Source organism: Parambassis ranga, chromosome 14 (assembly GCF_900634625.1).
Source record: "Parambassis ranga chromosome 14, fParRan2.1, whole genome shotgun sequence".
Taxonomy (NCBI): Eukaryota; Metazoa; Chordata; class Actinopteri; family Ambassidae; genus Parambassis; species Parambassis ranga.
The window spans coordinates 11,682,001-11,703,315 of record NC_041034.1 but is presented as its reverse complement, the minus strand read 5'-3'; the positions used below and the strand labels follow the sequence as shown (position 1 = coordinate 11,703,315).

Below are 21,315 nucleotides of genomic sequence, written 5' to 3'. Positions count from 1 at the left end.
TCACGAAGCTGGCAGCCTACACTGATTTCAGTTATCCAGCGTCATTCACTGTCATTAAAATTGCAGCATTATGATAAAATCTAAATTTGAATCACGTTATTTAAATATTTTTTTCTGACTTAGAACAGCCATAGCCAGAGGCATTTTTAATTTTTGCTTGTCCATACCAGTTGTCCAGCACAATATGTTACATAAGAGTTTAGTACAAGTGTTCATACAGACTGAAGAATAAATTGATTAGAATTAGGTAATCACAGAAGTCAGAGGTCATGGTCAACTTTCACCTGAACATAATGACCAGCAATGTAAAAACATTGTTGAGAAGACCCTTATAGCTTTTATTCAAGTATATCACTTAACTGGAATTGGCACCCACAAGGCATCTAGTTTCTATATATAATTCAAAAAGCAATGCAAAGCTTTGTTTTAACAAGGTATGGTGGCTAACCTAATTTTTTCCACCCATGTCTGACATGACTGTGCAGCCATCAGGGAGTGCAGTGCTTTGTTTTTTGCGAGTCTTTGCAAGTCTTCTAATTATCATATTCTAAAGTGGCAGTGTATTTATAATTTGCTGCATAAGAGGTCAGCTACTGGATGATTTTTACAGACTTTAGAAGTCTTGGCTCTCTCTTAAACTCCAGCTGAAGCATTACAGTGTTTTAACATTTAATATTATCAGATCAGTACTGTAAGTAGTTATTAACCAGTGATCCAGTGTCTCTGTGTCTCTGTGTGTGTGTGTGCGTGCATGTGTGGTGTTGAGCTAACATCTGTTCAAGTGCCTGGAGCAATAACACACAGAAAATCAGCAGCAGTGAAGCAACTAAAACCCTCTCTATTTTCAGTTATCACTCTAGCCGGCCAAACTATCATAAAGTCCTGACCTTCTATTAATAGTAACTCTGACCCAGTCCCAAAGGCCATGATATTTGAAAGGCATATCTTGTTAATGTCAGCTAGAGCCGGCAGACAACACTAGTATGTTACTATCAGTTGGACCGCAGCATAAGGGGGAAGGCAGTGTTTGCTGAGTTGTTCTCAGTGGGTAACAGTGCTTTATTATTATCATTATCTTGTTAAAAGAAGGGTTCTGCCTTTAGACTGAAATTGGTTAAATGCTGGCTGAAAGAGTGACTCTAACTTCAGTGTCAAATGGGTAGGGTTGCTGTGCACTTTGAATAAATGTTGACAGGAAAAGTATTGGGAATAAAATGATCTTGTCCTTCTCACCATTTCCCTTTCTGTCACACGATTGGACAAGATGCAAAAAGAAAAAGCAAAAAACACAAAAACAAAAGCTGCTGCTGTCAAACAGCACAGCAGTCAGACAGCAGCAGCTGAATAGAAATCAAATTGCAGGTGCTAGTTGAAGCGCTTGGCAGTGCTTCATGGCCATTTCTGCATCATTTGAAGAATTTTTAGAACTTGCTTAGACAGTATATGAACATTGTCTGTGCCATATTCTGTTATGTTCTCTTTAATGTTCCTGCTTGCCAAATGACCCCCAGAATAGAGGAACCATCACACAACAGATGACAGAGATTGAAGCTGGCGTGCCCCTGATTTGTCCATTATGATGAACAAATTATGTTCTTACATGTCTACTGGCTGTTCTGTCAAATGGTACATCAAGCATTTCAAGACCATACTGAATGAATACACTGCCTGATGGAGGCTGGAGAGGGGGGTGAAATTATGACATCTCTCTAGACACTGAACCAGATTCATGTGACAAAACAATGTGATCATTTAAAAAATAGATACTTATAGATATTTTTTTTTCTATTTGCTAAATGTACCCCTGTGAGTCACCATCTCTTCATCAATAATCACTTAGCTGGCTCTGATAGGCCAGTTACTAAAGACCCCCCCAAATGCTTCATAGTCATTACAGTCCAGATGCAACTAGACCGCAATAGGGGGGTCTGTGTGGCAAAATGATATACTGTATCATGATGATATGATATCATCAGGGAATATTGAGTAGTAGGTGTAGATACTAGACATCTGGAGTGTGAGTCTAAAGACTGAGACAAAGTGTTGTTTGTAAAACATCAGAAGATAAAAAGGTTGGAAACCATTAGTGTAACTGATCTGTTGTATTCTAAAAGGTTGTCATTTTGTCATAAATATGTTAAACATATAGAATATTCTCTGCTGACAATGGAGTGGAGTGACTGTATGAAGCAGCCGACTTGTATTCGGAAATATAACAATAAGTACATTTAACGTACAGTTGCTGTTGGTTAATTTTACCCTAAACTTTTCAAAAGATGTTTTATGTTTATGCTTTTCTAACACAGAGTTCTGAACTAGGGTACTAGGGAGATTTGTGTTCCTTTTAGTCTTCAAAACATGAAGCTGACATTACAACAAAACCTCTCCTCACACAGTCGTAAACATATCTGAAAGCTGTCACACAGAATGCTTTGCAGGTGCAATCTCTGTCTCGCACCTCGCTGTCCTAAACATCATGTTGCTCTGCAACCTTTCATAAGCAATCAGTTTTTTTTTTCTCTGCTGCTTTTTTCCCATCCTTTTTTCTTCTTTTGTTCTCACTTGTTTGCCTGATAGTCTAGCATTGGCTAGGTGGTGAATTGAGCTCTATCCAGGAAAAGGAAGGAATTATTGTTTCTTTTTACAACTCAGGAGTCATGGGATCCAGTGGGTAAATAGGATGAAAGTCAATGAGGCAAATCTTGTTAAAACACCTGTATGGGTGAGATATTTTAGAGAGTGATATATCTAACATGTATTCATTAATATGAAGGACAATCCTGCATTAACTACACTGCTGCCTAAATATACTACAATATACAACAGCCACACAGTCATATAATTAGACCTCAACACCTCAGGTTGATCTGGCCGTAATTCTGTTTTATTCACTCTCTTCCTTGTTTCACAGTTTGACACACATTGTTACACTTTGCTGCTGGGAAAGCTGCTGCTTTTTCCTAGCATAAAAGAAAATGAGTATCTTTGTTTACATCTCACCAAAAGTTACGTACTTAACTTATAACACCTACTACTTGGCGCACATACTGTAAGGCTGCAGTCATTGTTTGTAGCCCTCAGTTTTTCTTGCAATGAATATAAACTGTGGAATCTGAACTCAATCAATTAATTTTCATAAACCATGAAATCGTTTATCTCCAGTTTCCCTGCAATCATTTCTAATAGTGACAAACACAATAAGTATTATAGGGAGGTTTTGCGTGTGTGCATACACTTTTATCTCTGATGGTTAAGAAAAGGGACTCTGATTGCATCACGCTGAGTATTTCTGTTGTGTAGAGTTAAAACACTTGCGTATTTGTCGAATACCAATAGCCTGTTTTGCATTCGTAGCTGCCGTTGAATCACAGGAGAGCTGGTTAATGAGGACGTTAAGTTGCAGTGTGTTTTGCTCAGGTCAAATGCATTTTTTTCGTCTGTCTGTGAACCTGTCAACATGAGGCCTACACAGAACAGCAGGAATACTGTCACCTGGTGGTAAATCTGATAATGCCACTATGAAAGGATTCTTTTTTTTTTTTAGAGTGGGCAAACAGACTGACAAACTGACAACCGCACAAGTTTAATAGAGACATTTGACAATAAATACATTACTGTGTGATGTTTCATCTGGGACATGAAAAGGCCTTTATAAGTCAGTACACAATTTACACAAAACACATGGTGATCACATCAAACAGTTCTTAAAAGCAGCTTATATAAAGTCATATGTAAGGTGATTAGTTCCTTCATATCTGCAAACTTAATAAACTGATCACATCACTACCTAATTGCTAGCAGACCGCTAATCAGCCTAATAGCATTGTTAGCATTGCAGCTTCAATGCTGCAGATGTAGTTAACACAGTTTAACAGCACATATATTTTATTTCTGCTGTATCAGTATTTATTTATTTCTCAATTTATTTGAGACACAAATAAATTGCCAACAGCTGCCATTTTTCAGTTGCCATTTTTATATATACTTTTTTTATAAATATAAAAAAACATAAAAGGTCAAGGAATTATGCATTTAACTAGAAAAAAAAAACACCGCCATTAATTAGAATGACTGGGTTCAGGTAATGTTGTATGTATACCGCTGTTTTATGAATGTGAACTCATTTACTAAATATACACCCTACTCCAGAGTTATTTAGATAAACACAGTGCATGTTCAGTCAGGCTCCCTCTGGGTTGACTTGCACCATACGTCTCAGTCATCTGGTTTGTTTTTTTAGCTGCACATGTCACATGAATGTGTCGAGGTGGTGTGTCAGATACAAAAAGGAAGAACTCAGAGTTTGGAGCTGAATCCCAGAAAGCTGGTTCAATAACACAAATGCTTTACTTAAGTCCTGAGGGCTTTCTCATAATATGGGTGTTGCTCAATATTTTATTGCAATTGTAGCTCTCTGCACAACAGATGAGCACCTCTATTTCCTCATCCTGGCCGCAGAGCTTCACTCTGCCTAAGACTGGAACAAAAATCAATAATTGCCTTAGACAGGTCACTAAAACACACGCACAATTGTTGGCTAAGGAGTTCCAGGGGGTAGAAATAGCATAGATGTTTACAATAAAAGCTTGTATTGTTTAGACAACCAATGGGTCCCACATTGGGGGGTAGGGGTGGGGGGTGATAATGACATTGGGTGATTAACAATAAATATGATTTAGCATAATAAAGTGAAACATACATTCTGCTTCCATTTGTATTCTGTTAGTGGGGCTTCTTTGCTGTTAAACATGCTTCTTGCAGTCAGATAACACATCAACATGTCAGAAACTCTTAATTCAGAGCATGTCCAGTCTCTACTGCTCACTGCCAAATGGTAACACACAGCTCATAGTCATCATCTCAGTCATCAGGTTGATATGGAAATGCAAAAAGCTGAAAAGAGACAATGAGGGTATGGTAACATAGACACTCATCCGCACAGCAAAGCAATTATGGACAATAATATATATGTATGTTCTTTAATGGTGGGGTTTGAAACAGTGGGCTGTTTGATCAGATCTCAAAGCTCTATTCACGTTCAGTTTTAATTCCCAGATTCTAGCAATATTCCTGTTATTAAGTTTTTGAACATTTAATACCACACTGTGCTTTTATTACTTTTTTATTCTTTTATTCAGGCATTTTGTTCTTACTATAAAATACAAATGGGAATCCTGATACACATACACAAAAATGTCATCTCAGACTTGTCTTTGTATCATATTGAAATGAAAATGCATTACTAAATCCCCATAGGTGTTAAATTATAAACACTCAAGATGATTTTTTAACAGTGAGGATTTGGAAATGTAAAAGTATTATTCAACCCCATTTACTCACTCAGGCTGAATTGTTTCGCAGGCAAAAAAAAAACATTTCAGAACATTCATTATTCATACGTCATCCTCAGAATCAAGATTGCTTTGATTTTATCTCTCTCACCAGGACGGCTCAGACCTGGAACCTGAACAGGCTTTTAGAGGTTTCTCAAGTATTCTCCACAGCATGCTGCGTATAGAGCTGGTATAGGACAGTGAATATAGAATCAGTATTTCAAAAAGATAATATGTTTCTAGGTGATCTCACCACACAAATGCTTTTTGGTGGTTGTTTCAGGTCATCTGCAGACGCTTCTATGAGTCCACGTGGAACAGGAGCAGTAGCACATAACTGTAAGTTGCTATCATTACTTTTAACTCGGGTTTTTTGTGTGCTTTACACTGAACTACTGCCACTATTTTTATGGTAAAGAACAAGATATTGGATACTTCACCAACTTACATTTAGCTTTACAACAAAAATGTAATTACTGGTTACTTTTCTAATCTTTTGTTATGAATGGGGAATCCCAGGGACGCTTCAGCACTTTAAGTTAGAGATGCATGATGATATCAGTGCATCAGGCAGATAAGTTCACACTAAGCAATGCTCCCTGTGAGAGGGAGTGCATGCATCATGGATGACTTGAGCATGCTGTTGTTGTAGTGCAAGAGAGGACACATGTGACGTGTTTATTTATTTTTTGCAATGACTGCTTAATGTCTGTGATATAAAGAGAAGTCTATATCGTCTGCAGGGCAGACAGCTAAGAGATAAATAATAATAATAGCAATGCAAGTAGCAATTTTGGTCAATTGCATGTGGTGGCTCAGAGTTACAGTTTAAATGACTCATGTCCTAATCAACTTACATCAACCAAGGTGCTGCAAAGGGATGATGGCAGCACCAGAGTTTCCAAAAATAATAATCTGATTCATACATTTATTTAAAATGGAAGTTTTCCTGGATGAAATGCTGCTTCTGTTGTAATGACACAAGGGTGTGTTCTTTAACATGATAAAACAAAGATGGCAACTGGATGAGTAAGCAGCTCTGCATATAAACCTGATTAAAATCTCAGTTGGGGCAGCGAGAGGGGGTTGAGGGTGGGGGGTTACTTTCTGTTTTTAATGCTCTCGCCTTGTGCCTTGCTCAGGGACACTTTGGCAGCATGAGGGGTATAGGCTGGTGGTAATGGGGAGGGGGGGCATTGAACTCCCTCCTTTAAATATGATGCCACTCCTATGTTGAGATGATACTTGAGATGGAGATTTTAAAGCGCACCTGCTTTAGAAGCACAGGTTAGGAGCGCGCGGTTAAACGCCATTTAATCCCCCATGGCAACGCTGCTGTTAGTTTGATGGGGAGCATGATTGGTCAACAGCGGCTGACCGCGCCCTCAACCCATATAAGCTACCTACCAAACTATTACCGTCAAGTGTCGGGGGAATGACGGCTCTGCTGCTGATGCTGCTGCTGCTGCTGCCCTCGGTGCGGCGGAGGAGAGAAAGCATCTTTGTCTGTGCACAGAAGCTGTGGGCTTCCCTGCCTGCCTGCCACCATCGACACAGCAACATCTAAAGATAAGAAGACTACCCTTTCTGAAGACAGAGGTCGCATATTCATCTGCCGCATTCATCTCTACTCAATTTAGGATTTCCTCCCCTCTCTCTCTCTCTCCCTCTCTCTCTCTTCCTCTTTTTTCTCTCCCCTTCTCTCTCTCTCTTTCTTTTGTGTTTGCCTGGCTGGAATAATCAAACCCTCCCTGTATCCATGTGTCGGATCGCTGGATGATGCTCAGGTAAATGACACCGCACACCTCCTACACGCAAACGACCTTATGGATGATGGTAATTAGCTTTAAAGGCGTGCTGCAGTAGAAAGCTACAACATACAGCGTGCTGTTTCTCTGTGTAGTCCGTGTGTGTGTCTGTTTCTTTTTTTCAATGTCAGTGCTACGGAATTGTTTGGTTCCTAATTCGGAGATGTTGGGCTGCTGCTCACCAATTTACTGACACTTATCTCGGGTTGTCTGTGGGAGATTCCAGCTTATAGATAGTCAGATCCTGCCTGTGTGTGTGTGTGTGTTTTATAAGTGTTTACAGTCGGTGGAGGTGGGTGGAGGAGAGGTATGGTTTCCAAATTCAACACGGTTGCGGATGAGGTCGCTTAATTGCGTGCCGGAAGATGTGCCCTGTGGTTGGGCTACAGCACATACAGTGTGGGCTTTGAATAGAAGGCTGCAGCTCCGCTTAGACATATGAAAACGACCTTTTTGTTTGATTTGGTCAGATGGCCACATGCCGGGGTGCCAATTTATTATTGTTTTTACATAAAAAGTAAAAAGTAAATGTGCTCTTTTAAGTCGTTGAAGAATTCTGGGGCCCTTGAAATGCTTGAGGTAGCCTATTTATTATTGAGAGGGATTTCATGTTCTGTGCCAGAGGACTGGCCAGTTTAAAGATAAGGAGAGAGACAGACTGAGGGGGAGTTGAGTCAAGCAGCTGCCACATCATTTGCAACAAAGGGCTGCTCCACTGTCAGCTCCTAATATTATCCTCAAAAATATCAGGGAAAAGTTGTAATCTGGAAGGATCTGTGTGTGTGTGTTGTGTGTGTGTGAGAGAGAGAGAGATTCCAAAAACCTGCAGCTTAGTATCTATACTCCCATAGGAAGCAAACTGCCTCCATACAGCAGATTATGTAGCTTCAATTAAGGAGCGTTGACCACTGAGGAGAGGCTGTAGTTCAAATTACAGCTCAAAATAGCATATCTTTAAAGACACAGATGTTAGTAAATTCTCTATTTGTTTACAAGAACCAATGGATGACTGTGAAAACGGTTGTTTACTTAATCAAAATCAATTGTTTGTTGGATTGCATGAATTGTTGTTGTGCATTTTAATATCATTGTAATTCTATTCAAGAGCGTGTTTGTTCTTGTTTCCTTCAGCCTCTTCAGCGCTGACACTTAAAATGGCAATGCCACAGCATGATATTCCCAAATAATTAGATTAATTTATCCCAAAAAGGAGGAGGAGGGGGGTGGGGGAAGGAGGTGCCCAAGATTCTGAGCTACACCGCTGCACATCTCACAGGAGTGCTGCTACCCTTCCTGCACCTCCTGCAAACCCATTTGCTTTGCAAATTTGTAATCCGACACATTTTGTTACTGAGTCCTCCAAACAGAAAAGCTGAAATCTAGATGTTTCACAGAGCAGAGAGGAGAGTAGAGGTGTAGCTGAGATTTCCTGTTGCATGCACATCTTTCAGCACCTCACTTGTGGACAGCACACAAGTGCTGCACATATTCCTCATCAGCACTTTTAAATCCCTGCTGGTTTGGCTGACAGACTCATTTAAGTGCTATTTCATTCTGAAGTTAGCCAATGAGAGACACAACAAGGAAGTCACAGCTTGCAGTGCTCCAAACATGAACTTATGCAATGCTGGGCCTGACTTTTGTTGGGCATGCAGTGTTGTTATGATGATATTTTCAGGCAGCAGGGTGTGTCACACTTTCTGTCTTTACTGCATTTATTCTTACATTTGCACCTCACATAAAATTCTACGTGCTTATTTTTATCACTGATGAGCTCTATTTTAATAGAGAATATGTAATTGCCAGGATTTTGCTCATCCTTCTGTATTTTTGGTGCCTTCGATGCCATCTTTGCAACACTCGTGTTGCTATGATCTGACTCACAAGACATCTGTCTCTGTTGCTGCTTCCAATGAGATTTAAAGATTTAAATCAGCAGCATCAGTGTTTAAAAAAACAAAAAAAAAATGAAATGGTGTCACTGTTGCCACAACAACAAAAACAATAAAAAATATTCTGGAAATATATTAGATTTTTTTAGTTTGTAAGCTGAGTGTTACATCACAGTTCTTTGTGTTTGGCTTAAACTGATTTGAGCCATTGTCTCTTAAAGATGCACTTTTACTGTGACTTTTACATCAGCATGGCAGCTGCTTGGTACGAACAGGAAATTTACAATGAAGATATCGCATACGAAGCACCAGCCGATATGCAAAGAGAGATGGATGATTGGATGACATGAAGGAGGAGACTGCTTGAAATAACAACAGGGCAGAGTTGACATGGTGTGTGTGTGTGTATGTGTGTGTTTGTGTGTCACAGCTCAATAGCTTCAGCGTGCATACTGGGGAAGTGGAAGGTTACAGATATTGTGTGGCATTGCGAATCGTGTCGCTTCCTCTCTATCATACCCCATCAAGGTCATATCCACAGACTGAAAGTGGTGGCCCTGGCCTTTTCCACTCCTGGCTCTGGCAGAGGAACGGGGCCCGCGGACCACTGCTGCTTCTAATCAGGGTTGACGCGTGACTCAGTTGCATGCCAGCTGCACAGCCAAACAGGGATTATGTCCCTGAATGGTGAAGACAAAAAAAAAGGTCACTGTTGAGATCTTTGTCTCTCTGCACCTTTGGCAAGTTTGCCTTATTTAATTATTTGCACATTATTTCTAATGAACTTCTCGCAAATGACTGAAATTACTGAACTGAAATCCAGCAGCACAATACATGTCATATAGCCAGGAGCCGTGTATAGTCAGAGTTGTGGCACCCGCAGTGCACTGTTGGTTAAGTTACAATCTGGGTCATTGTGCCACTTGTTTTTAAGAGCTGCAAGCATGTACAGCAGTGTAAAGGTCTATATAGAATCTAGCCTTTAGCATACAGAACAAAAAAAATCTGCATATGCAGTGGCAACTGATTTGAAAAGCTTGATTGGTCTTGTTATATATCTGGGAAATAATAGACAGTGAAATTGCCAGTTATTTTCACCACAGGTGGTACAGTAGGTGGAATGAAACGGAAGGTGGTCTGTAATTTACCGTAAGCAGAATGCTACTCAGGACTTAGCAAAGCTTGATATACTGTAGGCTACACTGAAGTCCATGACATTGAGACGCTGACAGATATGTTGTTTTTCTTTCTTTAAGCTCAGCTGTAATTCATCGAATATGCATGCATGCATGACAACAATGTACCAGATCACATTTTTTGCTAGAGAAATTGCAGCTATTATGAGGAACAAGTGACATTGTTCAGTGTTTTTCTCCATTATTTTTTGATTGATATAATGCTGTGCGGTTGAATTTAGCTTTTTATCTATGCATGATTAAGGAAACATACAAGTAAAGATTGGTTTTATGCTATTTTAAATGCACCCAGGAAGTATTGAAGCCATATACATTACAGTACATTTTGAGAATATTGATAGATTTTATGAAGTATTTCCTCCCATCAGAGGACACATTTTAAAACTTATGGGTTTCTAAGGCTGAAACCATGGCCTCCAATCAGGCCCTGTTCATGATTAAGAGGTTATCGTAGTGCAAAGAATAGATAAAGTAATATAAGTGCAGTGGTTAAACTGCAGATTTCTGTTCTAATTTAACCAAAATAGCATAAAGAATTGTAAGTTCTTAAACCCTGGAGGTAATACAGTATTTATAATATGCATTAAATGTTAAACTTAGCAATACGTGACCCAGCAGTTAAAGACAGCAGGTTTGTCTTTCTGCTACATTCAGGTGTCCCCCCTGCACATTCAGAAGTGTTGCATTACATTGCAAATGTAAGTATTTCGACTCATCCATCGTTGCCGCTGTTTGACAGCACAAGAAGAGAAGGCTGAAACTGCACTGTTAACCAAAATGTGCACAGGCAGCGTAATCAGTGCCCTTAGAGATATAAAACACAATATCATCCTGTCAGGATATACATTATGCAGGTACAGCGCTCGAAAGACAGCAATGCAACAAGACCCAAATACTACACAGTGCTGATAGGGAGGGGGTGCAGGAACTATGCTGTGTATGCTCTGGTGTCGGTCTGGATATACATTTTTATGTGTGTACACGCACAAAGGATAACACTTCTGAGTTTATGGTTTGAAATGGTATACGCTTTCTGTCTTCTGAGTGGGCAGATTGGATGTATTGTAAACGTGTGATGAAAAACTACATTGCATCATGTGGTGTGTGATATTATTGGTAGAGGTAAACAGGCTCACAAGTAAATGTCATAGTTTATATGCATCTAGGTTACAATATACGGGCAACCTACGGGGCTAAAGAAATAAGTGCCAAAAACTGCACTTCCTTGAATGACCACTGGAGGCTTGCTATGGCTACGAAGCTTTAAACCCCAGTGTGGCTATTTGCATAGTTGATTCCTATTTACCTTTGCTACCATTTTACTTTTGGACAGCTTTTGCATATCAGATATGTGTTGCCAGAGCTTGAGAGTGTGCTGCTGAGTAACAGACAAGGCGGAGTACATTTTCTGTCTGTCCAAAAAATTCAATTTCCAATATTTGGAAGATGTTTTGGGTGATTATGAAACAAAGGAATCCAACAGAGCCTGTGCCCATTCTCCCATTGAAGTTAACAAACCTATCATTAAAGAGGTGGGGCTATGGAGAAACACATAGTGACACATACAGGACCTTAAATAAGAGTGAGCTGTCTGTGATAACAATGTGGCATTCATTGAGTATTTTTTAGTGATGACAAATTAAAATAAATTACAGGATATGTACAGCGTACTTTTTTGTTTTTACACAGGCGATCAGTATTCAGAATTTAGTGTCAACAAAACAAGGAACACAACAACAGACTGGGACGTCTGTATTATTCGTGAAAGTGTCTTCAGTTACGTCCTTTTTAAAAAAAATCTGAACAATTCACTTTCTTCTACTAAAACACACATGACACAAGGAAGGTCAAACAATCTTCTAGGCTGACTGTCATTCTGACAATGCAAATTGTCTGCATCACCTCAGCGTCTGCTAACTTTGAAATTGAAATCAATCCTGACTACATTTTGGCCAGCTGAAATGTTTTGATTGAACTTGCATCAGATATATTGCCAGAGACTTCTGACAGGGCGACTGAGGTCTTACACTATCTTAGTTGCAGATCGCTGAATGAATCTTTCTCTTTCATACCGGACATTACTCTCAGTGGCAGAGGCATTCATCTTTTTCGAGGTAATATCCACAGGACCCTCGAATGGGAGGCATGAGAGAGTTCATGATGAGAGGTAGCTTACATGTGGGGGAAAAAAAAATAAGAGCAGACAACCTGGCCACCTCCAACAGGAGGTTAAAAGAGCAGAGTCCTTCTCCTTCCTTATGTCACATTAGGGGGCGGATGGCAGATTTATGTGGAAGAAATTGATCAGTGAGTGGCAAGCTGGGTGCGAATCAAAAGATTTTTAGCAGCTGCCCGACTGTCCATCCATCACACTGATCTCTGCTGTGCCTGAACCGGGCCTGTCACACTCAGATGGCCAACGAAATGCAGCATGGGGGGTGGGGGGTAAACACTGGGATCCTCATTTATTTCAATTCAAGCCATGTCTTCAGGCAGATTCATGCTAATTTGTTATATGCATCGGAAATTTCATCTAATGCTGCATTGCGAAATCAATCTTATCCTTGCCTGAGGCTTCCTCATCTATAAAGGCGTTTGTCTCATGTCTCCTACCTGTATGAGGAGGCTCCATGCAGTATGAGTGTCAGCATTCATTGGGTCTTAGAGGAGCTTTCTGATCCTGGCCAAGAAGCTGTTACCCAAGATTAACCCAGACTGCTCTGTTGCAGTTGCATGGGTGCTGAGGAGAGGAGGACTTAGTGTTTGTGTGTGTGTGTGTGTGTGTGTGTGTGTGAAAAGAAAGGAATCAGTGAGTAGGTTCCTTGCTTGCTCCCACTCTCCGTTTTGTCTGGTGGCATCCTCCTCAGGATGAGATGTGACAGCACTGGATGATCTAATCATGGATGTCATAGCATAGCTGCTTATTAACTGAGATTTCAAGGGCAAACATTTCCATCATTAGTGGTATACTGTATAAACGGGTGAGCGCTACAAGCCAGAGCTGAATGATAGCTCCTGGTAATGTCGCTGAAGCAGGAGGGACTAGTTGTCTCAGTACATTTTCTGTGCATATATTTTATAGAGTGTCTCTATAAGGAGCTAATTTATAGAACATGCACTGGTAGGTATAGCGCTGTGGTAGAGGACGACATTTCAGTGCCAATTTCAGTCTCTGTTGAAAGGTGAGAGGGAAGGTCTGTCATTTATAAGAAAAATCACTTGGGCTTCTTTTACGATAGTTGTGAATATTTGCATAACCAGAGTCCAGAGGCAACCTGAGGCAACCTGAGAGAAGGTTCTTAGTAACAGAAGGGCTTCATTGATCTTTGATGTCTGTACTGTAAACTAACAGTGTATTTTCTCTTTATTGCTTTCGGAATAAGTGTGTGTGCGTGGTAATATTTTTGTATTTCTTTTTTTATGAGGCTTCAGGTATTGCTTTATAAGATGTAGTTGTTTGCTATCTTTCTTCGAGCCACAGTTTTTCATTTGTTTGTTTTGATTTTTTTTGCAGCCATCTCTATGTTAGTACACAATGCCAATAAAAAAAAAAAATCTTTTTTGTGGTTTGGACTTAAAATGTACCAGGCCAATAAATGCACTGTAAGTGTTTCACAGAGAGCTTTTATTGTGAAATTATTACTTCCAGTCTATTGGTCCATCATTTTTGCTTATAAAGAAATATTTCTATCCATTTTTTCCTGTCTATGAAATGTTTTTACACAAATGTCTCAGTAGTCAATCGTGTGTAATAGTTCATCCTATCCAGAGTTGAGGTAGAATGATATTAGCTCCAGATGTGTATTTCATTCAGCACCTTCTCACATGTATAAACCTTTTTTAGACAGTTTTAGACTTTTTAGACAAGGCTAGGAAGATTTACTGCTATTTTTTTCATTGTTACGGGATAAATCCCACCTCCACCAGGAGATTTTTTATGTAGGGCTGATTTTTGCTTAGACATGAAGCATTTTTTTTTTCAAAAGCATGAGGGCAGTGAGGGATTACTCTGTCTAACCAGAATATCAAAATGCTTTAATGAGGCTATGCAGAAAAGATTTTCCCCCTTTTTCCTACTTTGGCTTACCTGCGTGAGATTGACAGCGTTTGACTAAATGGCGCTCCACGCCATCCTCTGCTCGTCCACACACACATCACTCATGTCATTATGTGCCAGAAGAGAGTGGAGTGGGTGGCGAGCGGAGAATTTCAAAAAACATGTAGCTGAGACAAATAGTTCTGCTCAGTGACAATCATGGTCTGTATGCAGAAATACCAGTGAAGGAATGGAATGTTGACATGTAGACAAAAATCTGTGTAATGATGCTTTGGGAACCTTTTGTGTCTGCGCTGAGCTTCTGTTGGCGACAACCCAACCTCCACCTCAGTGTGTGTGATAAGGGTGGTGCTCTGATCCTGCTGGGTCTTGCAGAGACAGTGATGCAGCGAGTGAAAAAGCAGTGAGATGCCTGCCGCCTTGTCATTTAAATTGCATTTTTGGCTGTGGGAATTCAACCAAATTGCATCTGTGAGGAAAGCATTCCAAATGGTATTACAGTTACAGCTATGTGGCAAACAGATGTGCATGCAGTTCATCCTTTCTGTGCCTACAGTACATTTACATTTACTTAATGAGGGTACTGTGCGCGCCATGTTTATGCTTGTAGCTAGTGTTATGTAGTTGCTTACCTAATTACCTGGCTTGCTGGTTTGTGAAAATGTCAGCTGTTCCAGTGCCCTGAAAACTTCTGTTGTTTTGACATACATTCACTATATATATATATATATCTATATATAGATATATAGATATATATATGACCTATATACATCCACCAAGTACTTGAATTGGTTGTTCTGCCTGCATGTTGTTCAAGCCCCAAAACCATATCTGCTCATATTTATCACACTTAAATCTACAGGTGCACTGAAAGTCCTGTTTTCCCCTTTGTGCCTGTATCTCTGAGAGCTCACCCTGCAAGACAAATTGGCAGGTTGTGAAGGAAAACAAGGCCCCACCAACAGCATGACCATGACCACAGATGTTACAAAAGCTGTTTATATGATTGTTACTTTTGAATATTTACGATTAGAATCAATATTTTTTTAAAGGCTTCTTTCAGGTCTGATGAAAGCCATTTGTGCAGCCTGCAGCGTGAAGAGAGAAAGAGTGCAGCTACAAATGCATTGGAGGGGTTATACGTCTCTTTAAATTATGCAGCATCTAAATCATCAGAATAACAGCTGATGCAGAGATATGAGTAAACGGTCAAGATGAGGATCAAGTGGATGATGAAGATGAAGATAATGACGGCTTTGTTGATGATGAAGACTATATGCCTGATGGCAAGGGTGATGATGGTGCTGATGCAGATGTTGATGAGGGTGGTGATTATATCTCTTAAGCGCATAGATGAAATAAAAAGCATCTCACAAATGCCAGCAATGCAGCTCACGTACTCAAAGTAAATGTTTATAGCTGGATGTGGGTAGAAATCTGTCATTACAGGTGCCAGTATGATATAAGATTAGTGTGGTACCTCGACACCTTTGTTTGAGGAACATAAACATGTTTTTCTGTGAAGCCTATTTTATTTAACAGAACCTCAACGTAGCAGCATTAAAGGAAAACTTCAATGATGTGGGGAATGCATTGCTTATTTGCTGTCTTGCTGAGACTTAGATAAGAAGATTGATAGCACTCTCATGTCTTCGCAGTAAATATGGAGCTGCTGGCTGCAGTCAGCTAACTTATCTTTGCACAAAGACCCGAAACAGTGGGACACGGCAAACCTGGCTCTTTCCAGCTGTAACATAATCTGCCTATAATTCTATAGGGACTCCTATCAGAGGATATTTTTTTAATTCAGCCCAGTTACCTATCAGCTGGTTGAGATTGCAGGAAACCCGTGCTGACCAAGAAATATTTATCATTTGGATAACTTCTATTTAACCAAGAAAACCTCATTAAGATATAATAATAGCACACTGACCTTTACAGGCAGCAGCATAATTAAGATGCATTTCACTACTTGCAACTGATTTCAAGCAATTAAAAAAAAAAAATCAGGACCCTTGACCAAAAATAGCCTCATAAATAAGATACTGTTAAATTTACAGACTGAATGGAAGTTGTTGATGACAAGGAAGCAACACAGCAAATGAGCTTGTTTCCCACACATCATGTTCAGAGAATAAGAATGTTTTGCACACAATTTTTTGCATTAGCAGCAAGCCAGTGCCTTCAGTTACAGTTACAATGCCTTCAGCATTTTCTGATTTATGTCAGGTGGTTTAGATGTAACCTACTCTGGCATTATTTTTACATTACTATAGTGAATTGGTAGATATAACCGCAGCCCTTATATTTATTTTAAATGGTAACAACCTTGCAAAACTTCCAGAATCCTGAAATATGGACAGTATTTTTACAGTAGTTAAGAGCTCAGCCTGCTCCTAAACCCCACTTGCTTTAGAAAAAGCAGCATTTTCAGAAAAAATAAATAAATAAACGCTACATGTCATATAATTAAAGTTTCAAGTTACACCAGCCACTATGGATGAGTGCATGCCCATCATAAAAGATTGAGTTATTCCAATGAAGTTGCCTCCAAAAAAAGACAGAACACCGAGAAAAAAAAAGTAAAAGGGACTAAAATGTAAGATTCATAAAGCTGGGAGAGGAAGAGAGTGTTTGTTTGCAACATGACATACATTTGAAGTCAGGACACTGTTGTGCACTGTGGAAAATGTGAATCCCACCACTCACATTGAGAACCTGGAACGACACAACACAGACGCCCACAAACAAAAACATGAAAGAGTACGTTCCAATTACAACATGTAGCATGTAATCATACTTGCTTACACGCTAAGGGTAAATCCTACCCATGTTTACAGTGAATCACAGCTATACAGCAGAAGCTCAGTGACAAAAGGTGACACATGAAGAGAAAGAGTCTTACCTTGGTGTTTTGTGCTCACTGCTGGAAGGAAAACTGGATCACCGGGGCTGCTAATTAAATGGCACCAAATTAAAAGCAGGGAGTGTTTACACACTGTTACATTTAGCAAATGGAAAATGAACACCCTCTGAGCATTTGACCATCAAATGCAGGTATAAATATCCTTATTAGCTTTCATGCAGACAGTCAAATGAGAAGACTAATGTCACTCACATGTCTGAATGAAACATTGAGCAACAGCAATATGACAGTTAGCTTAGGACTGGAAGCATGAGCAACAAAAAAAGGTCTCAGGATTGAAGGCTAAATTTACCATAAAGGGCAGTGGAAATCATTTATTATGTCTTAGAAGTGGTAAACAAGAAATGGAAAGTCAAAAAATAGAATGTCTGCAAACTGTGGTTCATATTATATTACTGTAAATTGCACAAAACTACTTCCAACAAAGTGGCAAATGATCATACAAATATATTCAGACTGCTTCACTTGTGTTCTTAAAAGATGTGCACATCTCAAAAGAACTGAGTAAACAAACAACAACATCCTTGTCAAATCACTGGTCGCCGTACATCGCAAATAACTCAGACTGCAAATGTCGCAATTTACTTCAAAGTGACCTTTGAGAGGAAATAGGCCGACTATTACCCATGAAATCACAGGTGATACAAGTCAAACACTGTGATGTATTAACACAGTTTGAATTCTTGAGACGTGCATAAGTAGTAAAAGGACAACATGTCTCTACACATAATGGATGGAGTGCTGTGAAAATATGTGCATTTAACATTTATTGTAACCAGAGTGCGAATTCTACTGATATTTATCATCTGCTGAGATTTGTGTATATTTGCAGTTAGAACATGCATTATGAGCCTTTGATGAAGATGATCAGGGCAATGGAAGTGTGGACAGTCTCATGGAATCTGCACAGAGTGAATATAATACACCTGTTATTTTTAGCCAATCTCCATCAAAAAAACAACGCCGAAGGTTGAACATGTGGAATCACACGGTAGCCTAGAAACTGGTGGCGAAGCTTGTTGATGTTTGAAATAGATAGATATGAATCTATTAATGTTCCTCTATGGCATTTCTTAGTGTTTATAGACCCATTAACCAAAGACTCATTCACAATTGGAGCTACATTCTCAAAAATGAACTGTATGAAAACACACAATGGGAGCCGACTGTTAGTGTGTTAGTAAGCGGGCCTAATTTACTGTTTGCTGTTATGCACCAGATGTATTATAACAGATGACATGTTGTAGAGGTGTGGTATAAGTGAAACCAGAATGTTTCAGGTACTTAATTTTATTTTGTATATATATTATATGTTATTTTCTGTTGTATCGAGCTGTTTTTATTCATGTTCATTCTGATGTGAGCTGTCTATCTACAGTTGGGGTTTACAGTAAGTGTACCTGAGTACATGATTTATTGAGGATGTATGTGTGGTGTTGTTTAAGGATTGATCCAAAGGAGAGAGGAATTGAACGTAATTTAGAGTTAGAGTTAATTTAGAGTAAGTTAAAATTATTTCATATTTGTATATTGTATTTTATAAAGGTATGTGCTTAGAAATGGGACATGCATTTTGTCAATGTATTGTTATTGTGTGACAGTGATCATTTTATAATTTGATATGATAGATTTATATGGCCATAAATAAGAGTTCTGTGAAACTATGTAGTGATAGCCCTGTTCTGTACAGGCTAGGTTTTTCAGAGGCTCCTGAATCCATGGATAGGTGCTCTCCTTGATGAAGGAGATGACGAGCCCCCAGTGAGACAGAAGCAATTTTCTTGACCAAAAGAATGACAAGGTTTCATGCCCCAGGGAGGAAGACCACCTCTCGGTTCATTGTGAGGGTTTGAGTGACTCTGTGTGGTAGGAGCATCAGTTAAAGAAGAGGACATGTGGACATTTCGAGTGATTGATTCTCTGTGTTGTTGTATCATCCTATTCTTTTAAACCTTCAAACCTAGACTCTGGTCCATACATCCTGTCCTCCTGTAGCCTTAACAGGTTATAGTAATCATGTGTTTTTGAAATCAGCATATGAAAAGGCCCTTAGTGTGTCATGGCAGTACTAATGGACCTAATCTCCCTGTCCACTGAAGACTTCCCTAAAGCTGCTCGTGTTGTACTTCTCAGCAGCATTGCTGTTTCTCATTTAGCTTGTTGCTTGCTTCACCACACCTGACTTATTCTGCTTTTTTTCAGTCTTAGCATAGTCTTGGTTTTATTTCAGTTAGGTTGTGTACAGACATTATAATTGACATTAGGGAGATTGTGTAATGCCAGACTATGGATGATTTATTCATTCTATTCATGAGCTGCGCATAAAAAATGGGATGGCGTGAGCTTCGTCTCGTTTCAGCAGACCTCCACATCTGAAGATGGAGTAACAAATCAACTGTCCCACATGCTCTCCATTTTCTCCTTTTATCTCCCCTCAGTTACCTTCAGGTAGGAGCCACTGAAGGAGGGAAAGCAGCAGTAGTAAATCCTCTATGTGCATCCACTTCCACATCCACTCTATGTGCACTAAAGAAAATAAATACACAGACAACATTTTGCATCTAGTTACAGTGTGAGAATGGTAAAGAGCATTCGATCTAGTTCCTGTGTTTGAGGAGGCTTTAGAAATGACAAGGTCTATTATGATATATTATTCCTGAGTATGTGAAAAAGAAATCTGTCAAATGAGGTGTTATGTGTTGGTATTGTGTTCATAAGACCAATACATTTTAATATAGTGTCTGGCACACAGGCAGTACAGTGCACAACATGAAAAGCAAGGCAGGATGCTTTCAAAAATATCAGTGCCTTCTATAAATGTATATTTTCTACCATACTGTGATATGTATTGATTGAATATAAATGCAAAGGAAGTAGGAAACACATTGGATGTCTCACAAGTCTTACATTTTAAGAAAACTGGTAGGAATTCACAGAGGAGATGCTGGCACGTAAATACAGGGAGAATTTATTCCACGCCAAAACCTAGCAACAGCAGCTCACTGAGGCCGCCTTTATAGGCGCCTAGTAAACAGAGTAAAAAGCTTCAGCTGGGCCAGACTGAGGTAGCAGCTTGTTAGAGTGATCCCACACAGCTGAGCAACCTTCTGTGGCTTCGTTCTGGGTGCTGCAGGGTGGAGGGCGGGTGCTGTCCTTGTAACTGTGCTGCAGGTCCCCAGGCAATATCAGTGTCTGAGTGACAACCCCCCTGCTGCCATTTGTTCGCTTATATTTGCATGCATATCCTATTTATAAACTTTAATTTCAGTGCTTCAGAATTTACGCATATATATATATATATATATATATATATATATATATATATATATATATATATATATATATATATGTGTGTGTGTGTGTGTGTGTGTGAGTGTGTGATTTTTTTTTAAGTTATTGTTCATCATAAATTTGCATTAATGCACACATTTTGAAAGCAGCTGGCTTGCTTAAAGAAAACATAAATGATCCTATTTTCCAATCAATTGACTTATCAATTATTCAACTTCACGCTGTGGCTCTGATGCATTTGTAGGCTAGGTCTGCTCCAATGTCAGACCACCATTGTTCAATCTATCTGTGTGTGTGTTTTACCTGAGTCAGGCCTCTGTGTGTTCCTCCCTATACACAAATAATGGTATGCAAACTACTGCTGGTGTGTGTGTAATGACTGAATGTGGTGGTGTAGGAGGAACAACAAGGCAAAAGAAGAGTGCAGTAACCAGGGAAGACATATCAGACACACATCCTTTGAGGCACACAAACTGTGAACCGCGAGGTAGCTGATGATTCAGATCACATTCATGCCTTCAAACTGCTTCAGTCTGATTTTATCTTTGTGTTGATGGTTTAAAATGCCTTGATGGAAGTCATGTCGATTTATCTCTCTCTGTACTGAATGCATTCACTCCAGGTGTGAACCATTGCTTGAGTCAGGTGCAATACAACATTATACCTGCAAATGTATGTTCATTAGACAAACCTGTGCCCCACATTCACTTTGGGAAGTGCTTGGATTTTACATCATAATTTAATATTTAGCAGATTGTCAGGGCTAAAAGAGTATCTAGAGTATAGTTTGTTAATATCAGTCAAGTCTGTTT

At 39.4% G+C, this 21,315-nt stretch overlaps 1 pseudogene; it reads left to right on the top strand.

The window, feature by feature from the left end:
• Positions 1 to 6,553: 6,553 nt before the first annotated feature.
• Positions 6,554 to 21,315, top strand: part of LOC114446539 (neurexin-2-like) — a 68,982-nt pseudogene continuing 54,220 nt past the window's right edge.